The sequence below is a fragment of the Leptonychotes weddellii genome, chromosome 8 (genome assembly GCF_054177405.1).
Source record: "Leptonychotes weddellii isolate Sample4059 chromosome 8, ASM5417740v2, whole genome shotgun sequence".
Classification (NCBI taxonomy): Eukaryota; Metazoa; Chordata; class Mammalia; order Carnivora; family Phocidae; genus Leptonychotes; species Leptonychotes weddellii.
The window spans coordinates 91,783,068-91,797,818 of record NC_138376.1 but is presented as its reverse complement, the minus strand read 5'-3'; positions in this window follow the sequence as shown (position 1 = coordinate 91,797,818).

Below are 14,751 nucleotides of genomic sequence, written 5' to 3'. Positions count from 1 at the left end.
AATGTATATTGGAAACATTGTGAATAGCTGGGTGGAGTAGGAACAATGAAATGCTTCTTAGAAAAGAGTTTTTATGAGTTATGAAAGATGAATGGAAGTTTGTGATTTAAGAAGGTAAGGATATGTTTTTAAGCAGAGGGAAGAACTGAATGTGTATTTGCAAAAGCATGGGGGTACAAGAGAAATATGCCTTTCAATGAACATCAGGTAGTTTGACCTTCATAGGAGCCTCAGCTCTGGGAAAGGAATTGGTAGGAAATGAGAGTGAAGAGATAGAAATGATAAAATTGTAAGAGTCATAACCATAATTCTAAGGAATTTGAACTGTATCCTATAGCTATGGTGAACTTAATGACTAGTATCTAACAAGAGAGTGTGTTCATATGCTACATGTTATTTAAATTCAGTCTGATAGCAGAGTGGAATATAAGGGATATATTATGTCTTTGTGGAAATAGAAAGAACAACTAAAAAGCAAATGATATCATTCAGACAAAAATATTAAGGGCTTAAAATATATCAGTGGCTAAGAGAATGTAGCCAAGAGAGTAGACAAGGATAACAAGGAGATAACAAGGGTATAAAGTTGCCATAATTTGACGATGAATTAAATTTGGAAGAGGCAGAGGCTGATGAAAAAGGAGTCTAGGATTTGTCAAGATTTCTGGTTAATCCTAAAATGGTGTATTTCATTGAAAGGGAAAATTCTGAAAAAAAAGGAAGCATAAGAGTAAAATTGAATATTGTTTTGTAAATGATGAGCTGGAAGTGGCTTGGAACATCTAAACAGAAACGCTCCATGAGGTTGAGTATGTAGGGCATTCTGACTGAGCTCAGACTCAAATGGAATAGAAAAAAGTTCCCTGATGTATCCAGGGGAATTGGTGGGCGCATACTGTGTGATTGAGTTGGACAAAGCTCTCCTTCCCACTATTAAGGAATTTCTAGCCCTGATTTGCACAAGAGAGGAAGGTTTTCCTGATTAAAAGGAATTGGAAATTCCACCTCTTCTTTGTGTTCCAAGGTAGTAAACCAGGACTGATGAGTCAAAGAGCAGAGGTGGGCAATGAGATTCCTGCAGAACCACTGGGATGAATAAGGATGAGAAGAAAGGATTGGTTCTAATACTATCAGATCATTGATATGAATCGTTAAGTCTATACACGGGACATGAAACTATACATGAAATAAGTTCATCTATACACAGAATAAAATTGCATTGAACTATATATAAACACAGACACACACACTCAAATACAGATTTTAAAATGTTGAAAACTGAATACGGTATAGCCTAGTTAATAGAAATGTACAAATGTCAGTTTCTTGGTTTTTATGTTGTACTACATCTGTGTAAGTTGTCATCATTGGGGGAAGTTGGGTGAAGGGTCCATGGGACTTTTTGTACTATTTTTGTAACTTTTTTTTATTCTACCTACAATTATTTTAAGTAAAAAAATTCAAAGGAAAAGAAAAAAAATGAGCCAGAGGCCAATGCTGCTGTCTGTACCCCTCCCTTATCTATCACTAACTCGACTGCTGAACAAAACTGGATATCCTTATTGCAGACACATGGGTTTTGAGGTGGTGATTATTTATGCCAGTCATCTGAGGTCACATTTGAAGAATAGAGTTACTACAGAAGTAATGTTCCTGAGAATAAGGCTGCTTTCATTTCTTTATATAATTTTAGTACATCTGTTGTATAAACTTAAGAAAGTTACTTAATTTTTCTATTCCATAGCTTTCCCCATTTCTAATGGAGATAATGGTTGCTAATGGTTGTAAAGAAGATTAAATGAATTAGCATATGAAAACACTTGGATCATCTTTTTAGAAGGTATTATCTTTGTGATCAAGTGTTTACTGGTAGTTTCTAGCAAAATGCCTTGCATATATTAAAAGAATATTGGCAATTACATTTATGGCAACTATTTGAAAAATCATATCATTTGAATGCTTATTTCAATATGTAGTACTAATCAGCAAAAATGGTTTAGTTATTTTTGCTGACATTAGAGCTTTTTATGTTTCTGAATTAATAGACATTCTTATAATCACAGACCTCAACTGTCAGTCACAAATAGCAATTTAATGAAGACAGTGTACTACAGCAACCCCTTAAGTATTTATTAGACAGATTCACCTACATTTTGTGCAGGAGGTCTGATTTGCCAAGAAGACATTGACCTTGCAAGAATCTATAAAATTTGACCAACTCACACTGTTTTTAACTGATTTGCCTTCTCCTAAAGTCTATGTATAGTAAAATGAATGGTTTTTTATTTATGTTATTATGACATAAACCAGTCAGTAAGTAAAAAAAGTACACGAAAAATGTAAAGTTTAAATTGAAGAAGAAGAAAGAGAAAGAGGAGGGAATGTTGAAGGAAAAGAAGGAGAAAGGAGAAGAATGGCATTCTTGATTGATTTACCAGAGAGAAATATGTTCTAAAGCACAATTGGCCTATCTGACCAACATTCATAAAATTTGATAATAAAATAATTTTGGAATTTCTTTTGAAAATATTTGTATTCAATTCAAAACTGAGCTGACACATGATTATATTACTTATCAATTCATCAATTTCTACACTGAAAATTTCAGTGAAAACAAAAGCCCTTACACACTGATTTTAAAGTTCTATACATTAAATTCTTAAATGGACTGGGAAAGTAACCCCTTGTCATCTGTAATATTTTCTACCTACTATATTTTTGGTACCTCCTGAAAAAATTTCAGTCATTAATTAAGTGTTTAGTTTCTAACAATTATTTACAATACCACACTATCTTGTTTACTATGTTATAATAAATTTTGAAAATGGATATGTTCTTGCCACAATGTTCTTATTTTTCTCATTGTATGATCTAATGTAAGTCCTATGCATTTCCATATGAATTTTAGAATCACATTCAGAATTTTTATATAAAAAATCTGCTGCAGTTTTTATTTGGATTGCATTGAATCTATAGATCAATATGGAAAGAATTGACATCAATACTGTGTCTTCCAGCCCATTAACAAGCTATCTCTCTCCATTTGTTTAGATCTATTTTAAATTCTAAGCATCATTTTTAGTTTTCAGTGCACAGTTCTTTTGTGAGATTTATCCTAATGATTTCATATTTGATAATATCGTAAATAGCATTTTAAAAAATTTCAATTTTCAATTGTTTGTTCTTACTATGTAGAAATACAACTGATATACCTTGCATCCATTAGCAACTACCCTTCCTTCCCCACTAATCTACTCTCTTGTTTCTATCATTTGCCTTTTCTGAACATTTCATATAAATAGAGTATTTTGGCATATGGCCTTTTGTATATGTCTTCTTTCACTTAGCATAATGCTTTTCAAGGTTCATTCATGTGGCATCATACTTCAATACTTCATTCCTTTTTATGGCTGAATAATATTCTATTATTTGGACATACCACATTTGTCAATTCATCCATTAATGAGTATTTTGGTTGTTTCCACATATTGGCTATTACAAAAAATGTTGTTATGAACATTCATGTACATATTTTTATGTGAACATGTTTTCAAGTCTCTTGGCTCTATACCAACAGGGGAATTGCTAGGTCAGATGATCACTATGTTTAACTTTTTGAGTAACTGCTGAAATGGCTGCATCATTTTACATTCTGACCAGTAATATAAGAGGGTTCCATTTTCTCCACAACCTCACAATACTTGTTATCTCCTTGTTATCTTTTTTTTTTTTAATTATAGCCGTCCTGGGGGGTGTGAAGTAGTATATCATTGTAGTTTTTATTTACATTTCCCTAACGACTAACAATTTTTCATATGCTTATTGTCCATTTATATATTTTCTTGGAGAAATGTCTGTTCAAATCCTTCACTCATTTATTATTTATATTATTTCTCTCTTTTTTTTGACTTATGAATTCTTTACACATTTGAATAATAAACCTTTATTAGATATATGTTTTGAAAGTATTTCCTCCAATTCTCTGGATCATCTTTTCATTTTCTTGATAGTATCCTTTGAGGCACATACATTTTAATTTTCACAAAGTCCAATTTATCTATTTTTCCTTTGGTTGCATTTGCTTTAAGTGTCATATTTAAGAAATCATTGCTTAATCTGAGGCCACAAAGATTTACAGCTATGTTTTCTTCAAAGAGTTTTATACTTTCAGATCTTACATTTACGTCTAAAGACCCAAAGGCCATTTTCAGTTAATTTTTGCATATGGTATAAAATAAAGTTTCAACTTCATACTTTTGCACATGGATATCAAACTCCATTTGTTGAAAAGAATATTCTCTCCCCATTGAAATGGTCTTAGCATCCTTATAAAAAAATCAGTTGACAATAAACGCATTAGTTTATTCCTGGAGTTTCCATTGATTCTATTTATGTATGTAATTCATCATTAAGTCATTACCACTTTATCTTGGTTAGAGCAGCTTTGTAGTAAATTTTGAATTCTAGAAGTATGAATCTTCTAAATTTATTCTTTTTTCTAAGACTGTTTCAGCTATTCTGGGTCCCTTGTACAAAAAAAGAGCTAAATGGGATTTTGATAGAAATTAGGTGAAATTTGTAGCACAATTTGAAGGGTTTACCCCTTTTACCAATAGTAAGTCTTCCCATTCATGAACATGAGATTTCTTTCCGTTTATTTAGGTCTTCTTTAATTACTTTCAATAGGTATTTGGTAGTTTTCAGTTGTACAAATCTTGAATATTTCTTGTTATATGTATTCTTAAATATTTTTTGATGCTACCAAATATGGAATTTATTTCATTTTTAGATTGTTGTCAGTGTATTAAGTTGATTTTTGTACATTGATTTTTGTATCCTGCAACCTTGTTGAATTTATTAGTTCTAATAGTTTAGTTGTGTGTGTGTGTGTGTATGTGCGTGTGTGTGTGTGTGTTCCCTAGGCTGTTATATAGATAAGATCATGTCATCTCAAATAGAGTTTTACTTCTTCCTTTCCTATCTAAATGCCTTCTATTTATTTTTATAGCCCAATTGCCTTGGCTAAGATATCCAGTACAAAGTGTTGTATAGAAGTGGTGGGAGGATATCTTTGACTTCTTCTTTTTTTTTTTTTAAGTTGCCTTCTATCCCTATTATGTTATCATGAAAATGTGTTGGATTTTGTCAAATGCTTTTTCTACATCTTTAAGATGATCCCATGGGTTCACTTTATTCTATTGAATTTATTCATTGGTTTATTACATTGGTTTTATTATGTTGAATGTATGTTAATCTTGAATCCTATAACATTGCTAGACACACTTGTTAATTCTAGTAACTATTTTTTCAAAATTTTCTATAAGAGAATTATGTCATATATGAGCAAAGGTATAGTTATGCTTTATCTCTTCCAATCTAGAAGGTTTTATTTTATTTGCTTTATTGTGTGGGTTTTTATCTCTAATAAATTGTTGAATAATTGTGTTAACAGTGGATATTCTTGCCCTATTCCTGCATTTCATAAGACTCATTCAGTCTGTCAACATTAAGCATGATGTGAGTTTTAGGTATAGATAACCCTTATTAAGTTGAATGAGTTATTTTTATTTATTATTTGCAGAGAGGGTTCTTTAAAAATCAGGAATGAATGTTAACTTGTGTCAAATGATAGGTTATATATCTATAGAGATGATCATATGACTCTTATTTTTTAGTTTGTTAATATGGTGAATTAAATTGATTGATCTTTAAATATTTACATTCCTGACATAAACCCCACTTAGTAATGATGTGTTACCATTTTTATATAAAGTTGATTTTGATTTGTTAAATTTTTGTTGAGAAATTTTGTGTTTACACACATGAGAGATATTCATCTATAATTTGCTTTTCTGTAATGTCTTTATCTGGTTTTGCTATCAGGATAATGCCAACTCTATAGAAGAGTTGTAAAGTAGTCCTTCCTTTTTAATTTTCTGGAAGAACTCTTGCAAAATAATGGTATTATTTTTCCCCTAAGTATGTATTAGAATTCACCAGTGAAGCCATATGAGTCTGGAGGCTTCTTTTGGGGAAGATTTTTAATTATAAATTTAATTTTTAAAAATCAATATAGAACTAGTGAAGCTGTCTTGTTTTTCTTTAGTAAGCTTTGATTGTTCATCTCTTTCAAGAAATTTTTCCATTTAATCTGTTATTAAATTTATTGGCATAAAGTTTTTAAATTCATTATTGTTCTTTTAATATCTGTAGATCTGGAATGATGCCAGAATTCTGATTCCTGATATTGGAAATGTTTGTCTTTTCTCTTTTTTTCCTGATCAGTCTAACTAAAGATTATCAATTTTACTAATCCAAAGATGAGCCTTTGGTTTTATTGATTTTCTCAATTTTTTCCCCTGTTTTCTGTTTCACTAATTTCTACTCTAGTCTTTATCATTTTTATGCTTTTGTTTATGTTGGATTCAGTTATCTCTCTTTTTCTAGGTTTTTTGTTTTTGTGTGTGTGTTTTCTGATTGAATCTGACATCATTGATTTGAAAACTTTCTTCCTTTTAAACATGTTGTGGTTTCAATTTCATTCAGTTAAAAATATCTTCTAATTTCCCTTTTCATATCTTACTTGATCTATGGGTATTTAGAAGTGTGATAGTTTCTAAAAATGTGAAAATTTATGATAGTTTTTGTTATTTTTAACAATTTCATTATGATTAGAGAAAATACTTTGTATTACTTAAATCTTTTTAAAACTACTAAAACTCCTTTCATGGCTCAGAATATTATTTATCTATATAAAACATTTATGCAAACTTGAAAAGAATGTGTATTCTGCTATTGGGAAATTGTCATAAAATTATCATTTAGGTCAAATTAGTTGATAGTTGGTTTTTAAGTCTTTAATACCCTAATTTTTTCAATACTTATTCTATCAGTTTTTGAGAGTGGGCATTGAAACCTCCTACTTTGTTGTGGTTTTGTCTGTTTCCCCTTGCTATTCTGTCAGTTTTTGCTTCATCATGTAAAATATTATTAGGTGCATAAACATTTTGAATTGTTTTATTATCTTCAGTAATTGAAAACTTGATCATCATGAAGTGACCACCTCAAGACCTAAAAATACCATTTGCTGTGAACTACACACTGTCGTCTTTCAAAAATTAATTTTATCATATATTTTCTTTTCTATCCTTTCACTTATACCCTATTATTGTCTTTATATGTAAAATATGTTTACTATAGGCACCATATAATTGGATCTTACCTTTTTATATAATCCAATGTTCTCTATCTTTTATGTGGAAATATTTAGGTCATTTATGTTTAACATGAATATTATTTTTTTAAGATTCTATTTATTTATTTAACAGAGAGAGACACAGCAAGAGAGGGAGCACAAGCAGGGGGAGTGGGAGAGGGAGAAGCAGGCTTCCCGTGGAGCAGGGAGCCCGATGCGGGACTCGATCCCAGGACCCCAGGATCATGACCTGAGCCGAAGGCAGACGCTCAACGACTGAGCCACCCAGGTCCCCCTAACATGAATATTGATATAGTTAGGTTTAAATCTTCCAACTTGCTGTTTGTTCCTTGTCTTTCCATTTGTCCATTTTATTTCCCTCCTTTTAAGACATCTTGCAGTGTAGATGTGCTTGTGATGAATTCTTTAATTTTGTGTGCCTAAAAGTTTTTGTTTTACCTTAATTTTTAAAAGATATTTTCTCTGTGTATAGAAATCTAGGTTGACTGTTTTTTTCCAATACTTGAATGATGTTGACTTCACTGTTTCCCTGAATGTTTCATATAAGAAATCTGTCATTCTTATCTTTGTTCCTCTGTACATAAAATATGGTTTTATGCATTCCTCCTTTTAGTGCATTTTTTAAAATCACTGGCTTTGAGCAATTATATTGTAATGTGCCTTCATGATGTTTTCTTCATATTTTTTATCCTTGAACTATTGAGATTTATGGGCTTGTAGTATTTATCAAATTTGAAAAATTTTGGTCATTGTTTCTTCAGCTATTCTTCTCCCACCTCTACAGACCAATTTGTCCCACAGCTCACTAATGCTGTGTTTAGTTTATCTCTTTTTTTCTGTAGTGTGTTTCACTTTGGATAGTTTCTATTGCTATGTGTTCAAACTCAAAATCTTTCATTTTGCCATATAATACTCCTTTCACCCTATCCACAGTATTTTTTACCTCAGATATTAAAACTTTCATCTCCAGAGGCTCAATTTTATTTTTAATTATTAATTTTAATTTTAGAACAGTTTTAAGTTCACAGAAAAACTGAAAGTGCAGAGTTCTTATATGCCCTCCCCACCCCGCACATGCATAACCTCCTTCACCGTTAACATCTCACATCAGTGTGGTAGACATGTTACAATCCGTGAACCAACATTGACATATCATTATCAACCAAAGTCCATAGTTTACTTTACAGTTTACTCTTGGTGTTATACATTCTATTATTTTGGACAAATGCAGAATGACATGTATCTACCATTGTGGTAACATACAGGATAGTTTCATGGCCCTAAAAATCCCCTGTGCTTCACCTATTCATCACTCTTTCCCCCTTTACCCTTGACAAACACTGATCTTTTTATTTTTTCCATAGTCTTGCCTTTCCCAGAATGTAATATAGTTGGCATCAACGGCATATAGCCTTTCAGATTGGTTTCTTTCACTTAGCAATATGCATTCAAGATTCCTCTATGTCTTTTCTTAGCTTGATACCTCATTTCTTTTTATCGCTGAATGTTTTATCCATTGTATGGATGTGCCACAGTTTATTTATTCTCTCACCTAATGAAGGAAATTTTGGTTGATTTTAAGTTTGGGCTTTTATGAATACAGATGCTATAAACACTTATGTGCAGGTATTTGAATATATGAAAAAATATATGAAAATATATGAAAAAATATTTGCATATATTTTCAACTCATTTGGGTAAATACCAAAGAAAGCAATTGCTGGATTGCAAAGTAAGATTATGTTTAGTTTTATAAGAAACTGCCAAACTGTATTTTAAAGTGGCTGTACCATCGTGCATTCACAACAATAATTGGGAGTTCCTGTTGCTCTGTCTTCAGCATTTAGAGTTGTCATTGTTTGGGATTTTAGCCATTCTAATAGGTGCAAAGTGAGATCTTATTGATTTGAAATTAATGACATTTGATGTTGAGCATCTTTTCATATGCTTATTTATTTATTTATTTTAAAGATTTTATTTATTTATTTGAGAGAGAGAGAAACACCAGAAACTGAGTAGAGAGGGTCAGAGGAAGAAGTAGTCTCCCTGCTGAACCAGGAGCCTGATGTGGGACTCCATCCTAGGACTCGGGGATCATGACCTGAGCCGAAGGCAGTTGTTTAACCAACTGAGCCACCCAAGCGCCCCTTCATATGCTTATTTATGATATATCACTAATATGATTATTATAATTTCTGTGATATATCATTTATATATCATATACCACCTATAAGTCATCATGGTGAAATGTGTGTTTGGGTCTTTTGCCTATTTTTTTAATTGGGTTGTTCATTTTCTTATTGTTGAATTTAATAGTTTTTCAAATGTTTTGGATTAACAATCCTTTATTAGATTTGTCATTTGAAAATATTTTTTCTAGTCTGTGGCTTGTCTTCTCATTTTCTTGACATTGTCTTTCACAGAACCAATGTTTTTCATTTTTTTTAAGTAAACTCTACTTCCCAACGAGGGGGGGTGGTTTGAACTCATGACCCCGAGATCAAAAGTCACATGTTCTGTGACTGAGCCAGCCCAGCACCCCCAAAACTTTTCATTTTAATTAAATTCAACTTATCAATTATTTCTTTCATGGATTGTGTCTCTGGTGTTTTATCCAAAAAGTCATTGCCAAACCCCAAGTCATCTAGATTTTTTTCTTATGTTATCTTCTTGTAGGAGTTTTATAGTTTATCATTTTTGCATTTTTAAATTCAAAAGTTACTTTTTGTGAAAGATATAAGGTCTGTTTCTACATTCATTTTTTTTCTTTCTGCACTTGAATTTTCAAGTGCAATAATTTTATCATTAATATTTCACTTTACATCTCCAATTTTTCTTTTAGTTTACTTAACATAATACATTTTAAAAACCATATCATCACAAGATAAATTTTCCCTTTTTTCTTCTTTATTTTCTTTTTGTTGTGGCTATGTAAGAGGATGGATATTAGCTAAACCTATTTTAGTATACATTTTACAATATATATATAAATCAAGCCACTGTGCTGTATGACTTAAATGTATACAGTGGTATATGTCAATTGGTTCTCAGTAAAACTGGAAAAAAGAATCTAAGAAGTAACAAAAATGTTTTAAAAACACTATTAATATACTCGTTTGCTAATTCTAAAATTTATTTCAGTTCTACATATCTCCTGATTAACAGAGTTTTCTCCTCATTATGGGATATACTTCCCTTTTCCTTTGCACACCTGAATTTTTTTTTCCTTGGATGCTAGATGTTTTGAACATTACTTCATTGGGTATTGAGTATTTGGTTTTTCTATAAATATTATTGAGTTGCTGAGCTTTTTTCTGGTATGCATTTGGTTACTTGCAAATGGCTTCATCCTTTCAGGTCTTGGTTTTAAGAGTTAAGTGAGATTTGCTAGTTGAGACAGCAAATGAAAAACAACTCTTAGATGTTTTGTTTTGTTTTGTTTTATTGGCAAGGCAAAATCTTTCAATGTGCTCTACTTAATGTCCAACAGATTATGAGTGTTCCCAGTCTGTTTTGTGGAAACAGGAATTATTATAGCCCTGTCTAATCTTTGGGTACTCTCTTCTTCTCACCAGAAATTATTCCATCTTTAGTCTTGGACATTTTCCTCACATGCATGCCCTAATCAGCATTCTGCTGAGGATGCAAGGGAGAGAGCTTGAGCAGATCTCTGGAATTCTCTGTGCAGTTTAATTTTCTCTTGAACTCTGCTCTATGAACTGAAGCTGCCTTGTCTCCTCAGACTTTTTAGCTCCGTCTGCTAAATGTAGGGATTCTGACAGATCTATCTGGATTCTTTCTCCCTATTCTATAGCCTGGAAACTCACTCCAGAAAATAATCTGGGCAATTGTAGAACATATCTTTGGTTTCTACTCTCCCAAAGATCAGAAATTTTGTTGCCTAATATTCAGTGACATAAAAACCATTATTTCACATATTCTTTGTGTTTCCTGTTGTTGTTTTTGTTTCAGATAGGGGGGTAAATCCAGTCCTTGTTAATCCACCTTGGCCAGAAGCAGAAGTTGTTTATTTGATGGTTTTATTCCTTATAATGTACCACATTCAGTCATAAATTGTCATGCTTAGAGATTCTGCAATCTCCTTTAATTTACCACTTGAGTCATTGAAGACAATTCTTAGGAAAAATTGAAGAAATATATCCATCTCAAGTCATTTCATATCTAAATTTCTCTTTTAGAGATAGTATAATTTAAGGATTAATGGACTGAAAATTATTTTTAAAGAAAGTTTCCATTTATATTTAAAAAGAAAAGCTCTTTAAGAACTCAAAATACAAGTTTCTGCCTTTCAAAGATGGATATTAGACAATCTAGTGTCACTTTTAGGGGCAGAAAGACACCTTGCTACTGTTCTGTTGTTTATGTCAGGAGACCTCATTGACAAAGGAATCATTTGAAAATAGTATGACACTAAGCTGCTAGATCTTTGTTCATGGAAAATATCTATAAACAGCCATAATATTTTTAAGATATGAGAATGTTTAAATTCAGAATGATGAAAGGCAGAAAAATATAGAATAAAGAAAACCAACCAAGTAGTGAACCTATAAAAAAGGAAGACTGAGTTAAACTTAAATATTTAAAACAGGGGTTTATGGTAAAGATTGAATACTAAACAAGATCTAGTTCTTGCATATATACAAGAACTAAGAAGAAGGTAATAACAAATTGCTATCTGGAGCCAATTTCCAAACGAGAGCTAATTGCAATTCTACCGGACAATCTCATAGGTTTTGTAGTTATTGAACTCAGTTAACAAAATGAGTGGCTAGAGAACAGGACTCTTCTGCTACTTAATGCAGAGAATAGGGTGCTGCTGACATCACACTGACAAATGCCTGTCAGGGACAGTTTCAAGTTATTCACAAAGGGTAAAACAGTGTTCTAACTTTACTCTCTTAGGGAGATAAATTACCCCCATATAAAGTAGACATCATGCTTCTGATCCTGCATCAGCTCTGAGAAAGCACAGGGTTTAAAAGGATTTATTATCAGTCTTCTATGATCTTTTTTCAGTTCAGGGCCACATACAAGCTAAATGTGAGATGGGAAACTTGTCTTTGACACCATCCCTGACTTTTGTCTGAATACCCCTCTTTCTGTTTATGCTTAATCTCATGCTTCACTTAAAAAAAGAAAAAGAGAAAAAAAAAACTGGACTAATTGATGACCATGTATCTCATTCTATACTTCCCTGCTACTTTAAATAAACATTATGAACTCTCCAAAATAGGCTCTCAAGTTATTTAAAAGAAAAGTTTCTTTTCTAAAAAATTCTTCAGACTATTATATTTAGCAAAAAATAACCCCTAAGATCTTATCAATTCTCAATAGCAATTCTATATTTATACTACTACTTTGAAAATACAGCTTGAGAAAATGGACAGATATCAATATGTTTTTGAAGCTGGCATATTATAAGATCAACTTGCATGTTTTGAAAAAATATCCCTTTAAAAAACAGCACAATGAGGCTATTCACTATGTATCATTTTAAATATTAAATATGACTGAAAAACTTGAAGTGTCATTATCACAGATGAATATAAAACACATTGAAAAGTATCACAATTAACTGTCATAATTGATTTGTTACAAAATATTATCAGTGTGACATTAAGACTTAAAGTGAATTAACATGTAATTGATGATATTCAGCATATATACATACTTATGTAATGTTTGCTTGACTATTTATACAGCTCAATAGCATGCTATCATACATTTCAGAAGGGATTTTCCCACAGAATCAGATTTAAAATGTACAGCTTCTGGATGCTACTTTCTACAGCATTTCTATATCAACTGTATTTCATCTTTAAGTGATTAATTAACTCTGAGATTCTCATGAATCAATCTTTCTCATTCTTCATAGCTTTTTGCTATGAAATATGAAATACAGCTTTTCACTCTTCACTATGCTAATTATCACTAACATTTTCTAACTTCCCTTTTAGCTTAGAGAATTCAGTTAGCACTCCTAGAGAATCTTGCCTGTTTTTCTCCCAACCCCCACATCAATTTATCAACAATGTCTCTCTTGTATGCTTCCACAGCCCCTTGGGCGTACATCACTCATAACACTTAATATACTATATTGTGGCCATTTATTCATATATCTGTTTCTCCTATTAGAGAACAAGCTTTTTGAGATCTAGGACTGTTACTCCTTTGTAATATATGCCTTATGGAATATTTCCTTTTGTATATGAAGCTTGCTTATTTTTAGGTAAATGTTATCAGTCAAGTCCAGTCAGATAAATAATATACTTTGAAAACAATGTATACCGTGGATATGAATAAATAGATGTGTGTAAATGTGTCTGTCTTTAATCACAATTAAAACTGTATAGAAAATATAAATATATAGAAAACCTTACATACATCAGCACAAGGAAGAAAAAAGAGCTTGTACTCATGATTCCAGAATTGTTAAGAACTTTCATATTTTGTTGAAAAATTAACCACATTGGGCGCCTGGGTGGCTCAGTTGGTTAAGCAACTGCCTTCGGCTCAGGTAATGATCCCGGAGTCCTGGGATTGAGTCCCACATCGGGCTCCTGGCTCAGCAGGGAGCCTTCTTCTCCCTCTGACCCTCTCCCCTCTCATTTTGTTTCTTTCTCTCTCTCTCTCAAATAAATAAATAAATAAAATCTTTAAAAAAAAAAGTAACCACATTAAGAAGGTTACCAAAGCCCAGTTCAAAACTTGACAGATACATACAGCCTTGAAAGAAATATGTAGAAATAAACCAACATGCAGCCAATCACCCTAATTCCAAGGAGAAAAAAGTGGGCTCTGAATAAGGGTGGATTCTGAAAAAATGGGAAGAATTGTACATAAATCCATTTTTTTCTCCTGGAGATAAACAAGTGAAATCTGCTGGCACTTTAAAAAAATAGTTCCAGTAAAAAACCATAATGAAACCACAGCATAGGAGATCAAGTAACATGTCTGGAAATGATGTTTGCTTATTATGTTTAACTGTTGTAAAGTCGGCATCAAAAAAGGAGGAATCTGTAATATCATGGCCCAGGCAACAACAATGGAATACCATTAGGCATTTTTTTAAAAAAGAAATAATACACCAGAAATATAGATGATTCTTTTTCATAATCATTACGCTGAGTAAAATTGGATCTATAGAAAATAATACATATTTAATGATTATATATATGAAATTCTAGATCAGATAAAACAAATTAATAATGATAAAAATCAGATCCAAGCTAACCTGGAGTGGGAGGTATGGTGATTAACTTCAAAAAGGCCCAAAGCTATCGAGGGGTTGGGGGAGATAGAAACATTTTATATCTTTTTTTTTTTTTTTTAAAGATTTTATTTATTTATTTGAGACAGAGAGAATGAGAGACAGAGAGCATGAGAGGGAGGAGGGTCAGAGGGAGAAGCAGACTCCCTGCCAAGCCGGGAGCCCGATGCGGGACTCGATCCAGGGACTCCAGGATCATGACCTGAGCCGAAGGCAGTCGCTTAACCAACTGAGCCACCCAGGC